Raw genomic sequence first — 9,650 nt, 5'->3', positions numbered from 1 at the left:
CTTTCTAGTCATGTTTTTTTTCTTGCATCAGATATTTTCATAATTCCTTCATACAAATAGTGAATATAAACTATAGTCTTTTTTTAGGGTTTTTTTTTTTTTGCAAGGCAAAGGGGGTTAAGTGGCTTGCCCAAGGCCTCGCAGCTAGGTAATTATTAAGTGTCTGAGATCAGATTTGAACTCAGGTACTGCTGACTCCAGGGCCAGTGCTCCATCCACTGCACCACCTAGCCCCACTTAAACTATAGTCTTAATGGTCCCTTACAAAGTACTTTCAAATATTCAATCTTCTTTGAACCATAACAATAACCCCATGAGATAAGAAGGGCGTTATTATCTTATAAGCTCCATTTTGCATACCCACACATATGTATAAATATACACACCATATAGAGATACATGAATGAATACATACATACTCACATACATATATAGATACATAGATACATTGATACATAAATAGATGGATAGAGAACTCTAAGGTTTTGGAATAGACTTATAATTTCATTGGTGTAAAAAATTCCCCAGTGAGGAAATGCAGAATAGCACAATAGTGTTGGAAGTTCTCTAAGCCACACAGAAGTGATTTACTTAGAAACATGTAGTTAGTATAGGTCAGAGAGTGAACTTAATTCTACACCTTCCTGACTCCAAGGTCAATTCTATCTACTATACCACTCCAACTTTCACTATTCCAACTACACAGAATAAATAAAATTAATCAGCAAACCACTAATGCTTCAAGTCCTGAGATTGTATGAGGCTTAATATTCCAATATCCTTTCATACAGCAATATCAGCATTTAAGATAATGGAGAAGAGATTCCTGACCAAAAACAAATTAATTGAATATCAGATTATTACAGTACTGAGTAGAGTCCTGAAAGGAAAAGAGACAGAGGAAAAGTCAATAACCCTAGAGCTATTGAAAAAATAATTAGTGACAAGGGTGAAATATTTATGAATATTTGTGAATGGATCCATAATAGAAAAATGAATAGGTGCTGCTACCATTGACTCAAGATGAGAATGTTAAATTAAATTAAGACATAGGGTTGAAATAACATAAGAACAACAATAATAAAAAAATAGATTAGAGACTTACCAAACCACCAGTAGGAAATGAAAACCATCTAAGAAAGATCTCCCCAAGCTGAAAGAGATAAAAAAAATTTATACAGCACCAAAGGAAGGGGAACAGAATATCCATAACAAGAGTAGACAAAACCTCAAATTTGCCTAGAGACCATTCTATTATTTGATATCAGAGAACCATCCTTTTACAATGCTATTTTCCAAAAGGGAGGTAACTTTTTTTGAGTTTCTGGAGGGTAGGGTGAATATTTGCTTTTCAAGTTTATAGGAGGACAAAATTCTTTCTTGGATAAAAAGGGAAAGGTAAGATCTTCTTTTCAAATTATAAGAAGGACACATTCCATTACTCACAATAGCTACCAAAAAAATCGACCTTTGACTAGGAATAGTTGTAAAAACTTATACTTAATTATACTTTGACATTTTCCCCCCATTTTGATCAAAGATGACATCATTACATCAGCTATATATCAATTAAAAACATGAAAGGCATTTTGAAAAGAAAAATAGCATCTCAAAGAAAGAGACCTGGAGTTGCTGAAGGCAACAAACATGAGTCTATCTATTGGGGGGGGGGGGGCTGGGGGAGGGACAAGAGAGAGAGTCAAGGGAAAATAGCAAAGATCAAAAGGGGGCACACCCCTTTGATAGAATCACCTGTACAATCAAGTACAAGAGGAAGAAAGTAAATATAAATATAAATTTCTAGTACATTTCTTCTTTCTTCTGAATCCATCTGATGTCTTTTGTATCTCCAGGACTCTGTCAATGACCAGACTTTTTTGGAAAAATTGCCAAGGTTAGCCTATCTCCTTTATACTAATCCCCTGAAATGATTACAGAATTTACTACAAGGACCAAAGTCATAGGAAAGGACAATTCTCCTTACTCATTCGTATGTTTCCAGGTAAGGCTAGGTAGATGACCAAATACTTTGAGCCAGTTAGGAAAGTCTAATCTCAGAACTTGTTGAACAGTTGCTTCCCCAGCCTTTCTCAATGGGTCTGTCACCTACAAATATCCATGAATTCCATAGAATTGCTAGTCTCATAGTCATTGACTCAAATTAAAGTTTCTTCACACTTCAGTTTTAAGACTTAGAAGATCAATTTTCAGTCTCATGAGGTATTTAATAGAAATTTCCTATAATCAGACAAAAATTTAGTTCTAATATTTTATAGTCTAAGGGATCAGAGTATCTCACATGGTGATTTATAATCTTTAAATGGCAACAATAATATATTATTACAGAAGAATCTCACAACTCAATTCTAAAGTTGCACAAAAGGACTCTGGTTAAAAAAATGAAACAAGGGGTGGCTAGGTGGCACAGTGGAGTCAGGAGTACCTGGGTTCAAATCGGACCTCAAACACTTAATAATTACCTAGCCATGTGGCCTTTGGCAAGTCACTTAGCCCCATTGCCTTGAAAAATCTTTCAAAAAAAAGAAACAAACAAACTTGAGATAAAAAAATCAATAATCTGAATTGCCTCTTGAAACAGGTTTAATAAAAAAACTTTTATAGTTGAAAGTTTAGTTATTAGCCATGTTTAAAAATAGACATAAATACAAATCATTACTTTTAGAATCTTTTTAAGCAATTAGAACATCTTAGATGATTTTATAAAAAAAATTTGAATAGGTGTTACTAATTTCAAACAAAATAGCCATTAGAACAATCAGATTTCCAAATAGGGTAATATGAATTATTGTATTTCACTAAATATGTTTTCATATTTTGACCTTATGATTTTTTTGGTTTTATAAATTTACTTCTACCCAAATATACTCATCATTTACAAAAGAACATTAAGGACCTGAGTTCAAATGTGACCTCAGACACTTAATAATTACCTAGCTGTGTGACCTTGGGCAAGTCACTTAATCCCATTGCCTTGCAAAAAAAAAAAAAAAAGAATATATATTCTTCAGGAATTTAATCTTATATACAATAATTTCAAAATATTAATGTAACTTGCTGAGGTCATGGAATGGCAACAAATTTACATAAAAATGCAGAAGGTTTCCAGTCTCTGATTTCATTAATCAAAGTTGGACACAGTTGTTATCAAATACAATGAATTAATTTACAGATGAATTTTTTTTTTAAAAGAAAGGGACAGGTGGCTAGGTGGCTCACTGAATAAAGCACTGGCCCTGGAGTCAGGAGTACTTGAGTTCAAATTGGGCCTCAGACACTTAATAATTACCTAGCTATATGGTCTTGGGCAAGCCACTTAACCCCATTTGCCTTTTTTTTAGGTTTTTTTTTGCAAGAACTTAAAAAATGAAATAGGAATAGGGGCCTATGTTGCTTTAAGTACTCTAAGATATATGGTCAGTTTAAAGAGAACAATTTAATTAGTTATAAAACATTTCCCTGTCCACAATGCTTCATCTGTTAGTTATATGCCCCCAAAATTCAAATTAACAAATTCACAATTTTCCTGAACTCAATCCCTAAATTATACATATATATATATGTAAAATTTGTTTTCCAATTATATACAATAGTAGTTTCTACCTATCATTTTTTGTAATGTTTTGAATTTTAGAATTTTAGGATTTTCCCTCCCCCTACCCACCCCACAGAAGGCAACCTGATAATCTTTACAATGTTTCCATGCTATTCATTGATCAAAATTGAATGTTGAGAGAAAAATCATATCCTTGAAGAAAAAATAAAATATAAGAAAAAATAAAATAAAAAATTCTGTAGTACATAAGACAACCTTTTTTTTTTATCTTTGTTTAAACTCCACAATTCTTTCTTTGGATATAGATGGTATTCTCCATCACAGATATCCTAAAATTGTCCCTGATTATTGCACTGATGAAATAACCAAGACCATTAAGGTTGATCACCCCCCCCATGTTGCAGTTAGGGTGTACAATGTTCTTCTGGTTCTACTCAACTCACTTAGCATCAGTTCATGTTAGTCTTCCCAGGCTTCTCTGAATTCCCATCCCTCCTGGTTTCTAATAGAACTGTGTTCCATAATGTACATATACCACAATTTGTTTAGTCAATCCCCAATTGATGGACATTCATTCAATTTCAAATTCTTTGCCACCACAGAGCTGCTATGAATATTTTTGTATAAGTGATATATTTTACCCTTTTTCATGATCTCTTCAGGGTATAGTACTGGTATTGTTGGAATAAAGGGTATATACATTTTCATTGCCCTTTGGGAGTAATTCCAAATTGCTCTCCAGAAAGGTTGGAATAACTTCACCAATGAAGTATTATTGTCAGGGCAACTAGGTGGTGCAGTGGATAGAGCACAGGCCAGGAGTCAGGAGGATCTGAGTTCAAATCTGGTCTCAGACACATAATAATTGCCTAGCTGTGTGACCTTGGGCAAATCACTTAACCCCACTGCCTTGTAAAAACTAAAGGGAAAAAAAAAGAATGTATTAGTGTCCCAGTCAATCCCTAAATTTTTAAAAAGCCAGGGGGATCCTCCTTTCAAAGAGTTCCAGGTCTCTCCCCTATTTGTAATAACTACAAAAGACTCTAGGAGTCATGCAGTGGCCTATGCTGCTATAGAAATTCATAAGTGGTGGGTCTCTGGATATCATGAGGAAAGTGGCCTGTTTCAAATTCCAATCAAATCAGGCTAATTAAAATTGGTCAGAGAAAACCCAATAAAGGTCATAACTTTAGGGCCACATAAAATGTTTGTGATCAATAATTTTAGTTTATGAGAGAAATTGTCTTTTAATAATCCTAGCTGTTATAATTATCAATATTTCTTAATGTTATAACATTTAAGACAATCAAAATTCCATGATCACAATTTAAATTTAAAAACCTTTCAAGTTAATAATATATATTATAATAAAATATACATTTTAGTAATACACAGAAAACCAACACATATATGGTTATCTAATTAAAAAGGTGATCACATAGCTTTAATACATTTCTTCTTTTTTTTAAGTTTTTGCAAGGCAAATGCAGCTAAGTGGCTTGCCCAAGGCCACACAGCTAGGTAATTATTAAGTGTCTGAGACCAGATTTGAACCCAGGTACTCCTGACTCCAAGGCTGGTGCTTTATCCACTACGCCACCTAGCTGCCCCTAATACATTTCTTTTAGATAGTCCTGCTCTTTTTCTTTAGAACTAAATTTTGGATTAAATCAAATCTGGTCTTTTTTACTCCTGATACATATGTTCCTCTCTTTTTTTTCCCTTACAAAACAAAACACACACACACACACACACACACACACACACACACTTATTATATTTATATAGACAATTCATAATAGGATAAAAATTGTGTGTTGACATTTCAAGGGCTCTGATCTAGCCCTCCCAAACCTCAAGAAAAACCCAGCAACCTCTTCTCAATTCACAGGGCCAGTGGAGACCACAGAAAAGTTACTAAAGGAAGTAACACACAGACCTCTGTTTTAAGATATTATTCTTTTCAATCATGCTAATTAAGACTAGTCAGAAAATAATTTTAGGGTCAATTATAATTTTCTTTAAGTATACATGTATATTAAGTCATATGTATATTAAAAGTTCAAATAGCCAATCAGTAAACAAAAACTCTGTCAGTCAATCAGACCAGAACTTTAAAACAATTAGGAAAAGAAAAATAGAACCTTTTCTCTCTGCCCCCCCCAAAAAAAACCCCAACATGATTTTCAGGAAAATCTGTCCTCTTGGGCCAAATTGTTTGTTTTTAGAAAAGAAAAATATCTAATTTGAAAAGGGAAATTGAAGAGGAAAACTGGTTAATAAGAACATAGAGACCCAACAGCAAGTCTGACCAGACAGAAACAGCCAAGAGCTTCACTTTGACTGCACCACATAGAACGAACAATTTAAAACAAACGTCAATAAACACATAAACTGAATCAGAGCACCTTAAACCAGAATGGTTCTAGAACTCCAGGGAAAAACTCCATTGTTCTCACAATAGAAGGTCCCAGAAAATCATAACACAGACAAAGACAACAGGGTATCAGACAAACCTGAACATTCTAGGGACAGCTTTCCAGCACCTACCCCAGCCAGAAAAGAAAGATGTTTACTACAAGGGTGACAAATCCCAACAAATCAAAAGTAAAATCCAGAAAACATTCAACTTTCTTTTTTTTTTCTCTCTCTCTTTTTTTTTAGGTTTTTTGCAAGGCACTGGGGTTAAGTGGCTTGCCCAAGACCACACAGCTAGATAATTATTAAGTGTCTGAGATCACATTTGAACTCAGGTACTCTTGACTCCAGGGCTGGTGCTCTATGCACTGCGCCACCTAGCTGCCCTAAAACGTTCAATTTTCAAACGACACAATTGAGATAAAAAGTGGCAACTTCACCTATTCCACATTTTAAAAACGAGACTGTCCTTCCTATGTAAAAAAAAAAAATGTATTAACTGCTGAAAGGAACAAGTGTGGGAAAAAATAGACATTGCATAGGTCAACAATAATGAATAATGTAACAGAAGGAGGAATGAGAGATTACAGGATATGGGGAGCTGGGCAACATAGGATAGGGAGGCAGGACAATAGCTGAAAATCATTCTGATATTCTGTTATTTTTAGCAGAAAGAAGAGAATTTTAAAAACTTGGAAAGGTTGTGGGGAAAGATTTTTTAATTTCTGGGTTTTTTTGCTTTCTAAATCTTTCAGAAGGGTTTTACCCTATTTTTTCCAGTTACATTTTCTTTTTGCAATGATGACAACAAACTCTTGTTAACTAATCCTCAGACTGCCTCCTAGTGACAAGAAAATTTTGGCTAGGAACTGTTAATGCTTAAGTTGCATGGTAAATATTTTACCTTTTTTTTTTTTGCTTGTAATTCTCCCTTTCCTTGGAGATCTTCCTCCAACTGGGTGGCTAAATTCTGTGACAGCTGAGTCATCAAATCAGCTATGAAGTGAGGATGTTCATTTTGCCAACCTAGCTGGGTAAGTTTAGTGTTTTGTGACAGAAAAGGTTGAAGATTGTTAAAAAAAAAAAAAAAAAAGAGAGAGAGAAACTGAGTCTGTCCTTCCTTCTCATGACTTAGAACATAATTTGCATGAAAAGCCTCAACTAGATGATAAAAAAAATTGAAATACTGTTTCATCTTGTTTTTGACTAACAGTTTTGATTTTTGAAAAATCTTCTGTTTGTGGAATATCAGATATATAACCAGTCTATCTCCATCTGTAGTTGGAACAGTCTGAGGAGATGGTCTATTTATCACCTTCGAAGAGTAAATCCCAACAGATCAAATTTAGTGCTTTTATCCAGAGTTGGGACAACCTCATTAGAAGCTTTTGGGGAAGGGAAAAGATTTAGGTTTACTAGCTTCAGGGGTTCAGTAGGGGAGAGGTTGTAACCATGACCTGAGAAGAAGCAGAAACTGAACCAGATAGGAGGTTTTTAGCAACTGCTCAGTAGGGGAAGGGGTGGCTGACCAAGAAGTAGACTTTTTCTGAACCTTAAGTGAAACCATTTCAATTTTGCATTCTCTCTCTGGCATCTCTATAACCAAAGATGAAAACTTTCCCATTCCTTTTTAAAATCTAATTAGTTTTTTAATTAATTTTCTTTTAAGATAGTTTAATTTAATTTTCTTGAAAGATCCCCACCTAGGCCAACACAATTTTGGATTGTCACTCTCTAACTTACACCAACACTGACAAAAATGCATGATCATTAGAATCATAATAAACAGCAGACATTCTCTCTGCTGGATCTCTGATCATAGATTTACATTGTCCCATATCAGATATAATAATCAACTAAACAGCAATAAGTATACATCAAATCAAATCATCCAAAGACACACTAAGACATTAAACAAAAAAAAACATACAATAGACACTGGACATATGACTTTAGTGCAAGACAAATTCTTTGTACTTTATCAAACAAAAGCAACATATCAAACCATTAGATATTTCACCAAAGAATGCCACACAAAACCAAAAGTAACATCCAGAGAAACTTCAGTTTCAGAAAACAAAAAACTCCAAAACAATACTTCAAACTAGAATAGTTAAGTTTGAAGAGTAAAGAAATCTCACCTTCAGACAAGACCACTGGGTCAGGTTCAAAATCTGTCCTAGTTTTCCTAGGTTTTCCTTCTTGTGGTATTGCCCAGAGGAAAAGTCTGTTTTCTTTCAAATCACTTGTTTTATCTAATGGATGGAACAATTAATATTAAACTAAATTAAGAACCTTAAAACATAGGGTTAAAAATAACATAATAGGGGCAGCTAGGTGGCATAGTGGATAAAGCACAGGCCTTGGAGTCAGGAGTACCTGGGTTCAAATGCGGTCTCAGACACTTAATAATTACCTAGCTGTGTGGCCTTGGGCAAGCCACTTAACCCCATTTGCCTTGCAAAAACCTAAAAAAAAATAACATAATAATAACAACAATAATAAATAGATTCGACATGAAATTTTATTATCTGGGATATACCAAACTATTGGTAGGTAATGGAGACCATCTAAGAATGATCTCCCCAAGTTGAAGGAGATCAGAAAATTCATACAGCAACAAGGGGAGGGGAACAGACTATACATAACAAGAGAACAAAAAAACCTTAAACTTTCCTGGAGACCATTCTATTATTTGATATCAGAGAACGATCCTTCTACTAAGTTATTTTCCCTGGGGAAGGTAACATTTTTTGAATTTAAGTCCCAGGAGGACAGGGCGAGTACTTGATTTTCAAGTCTAAAGGAGGACAGAATTCTTTCTTGGTTAAGGAGAACAGGGCAAAATTTTCTTTTCAAATTATAAGGAAGACACTTTCCATAGAAAGGTGATTAATAGACCATCTCCTCAGACTGTTTTCCCCAATAGCTAGGAAAAATTGACCTTTGACCAGTTGTAAAAACTTATACTAAATTATACTTTGACAAGATCACACAGAAATAGATCATTGAAAAAGTTTTCATCCAGAGTGACCCAAAGTGTAAAAAATAGTCACATGTATAACTGAATACTTAACTTTGCAACAATGGCCACTTAGCAATATATTATAAGATGATTAAAAAAACTAATGAAGAAAAAAATGTGATGGAAGAACCCAGGCTGATAATTCACTCTCTGAGTAGAATCTGACCAATACATAGTACAAAAGAAAGTAATAAATGGAAGGAAAAGGAAACATATCAATAAGCAGTTAGTCATCAAAGCTGGAGTCATCAGAGAGTTCATATTGCCTTAAGCATCAGATTCTGTGTTGTATGAAATAGAAAATGTTAGTACTATACTTGATAAGGATGGAAGAGATCTTTGTGCCCTTTACAATAGACAAATGATTAGAGCATTGCTACCTACTCTGTGGTATCTACACATGATTTTTATGTTGCTAACACTGCTAAATAGAAAGATGATACTTGGAACTCCTAAGAACTTTACCATTATTGGGGCAGATAGATGGAATATACATATACAGAGTACATGGGTATGAAGTGACTATGATGAGATGATATCCAAAAAATAAAATTAATGCATGATGAAGAGAGATGCAATTGGTGAAGGGGGAAGGGTCAGATAAAAGAGGTGTAAAAGAGCCTTCTTATTGGA

General features: G+C 34.3%; 1 non-coding gene across 1 annotated transcript; it reads left to right on the top strand.

Moving 5' to 3' along the window:
- Window positions 1-9,300: 9,300 nt before the first annotated feature.
- LOC141492419 (U6atac minor spliceosomal RNA) lies at window positions 9,301-9,427 on the top strand. The gene has a single exon (XR_012469895.1). It is a non-coding gene; the product is annotated as a U6atac minor spliceosomal RNA (small nuclear RNA).
- The last annotated feature ends 223 nt before the right edge of the window (window positions 9,428-9,650 follow it).

This window comes from Macrotis lagotis, chromosome 6, assembly GCF_037893015.1.
Source record: "Macrotis lagotis isolate mMagLag1 chromosome 6, bilby.v1.9.chrom.fasta, whole genome shotgun sequence".
NCBI classification, from domain to species: Eukaryota; Metazoa; Chordata; class Mammalia; order Peramelemorphia; family Peramelidae; genus Macrotis; species Macrotis lagotis.
Note: the sequence above shows the minus strand (reverse complement) of the source record. Positions and strands in the feature narration are given on the sequence as shown.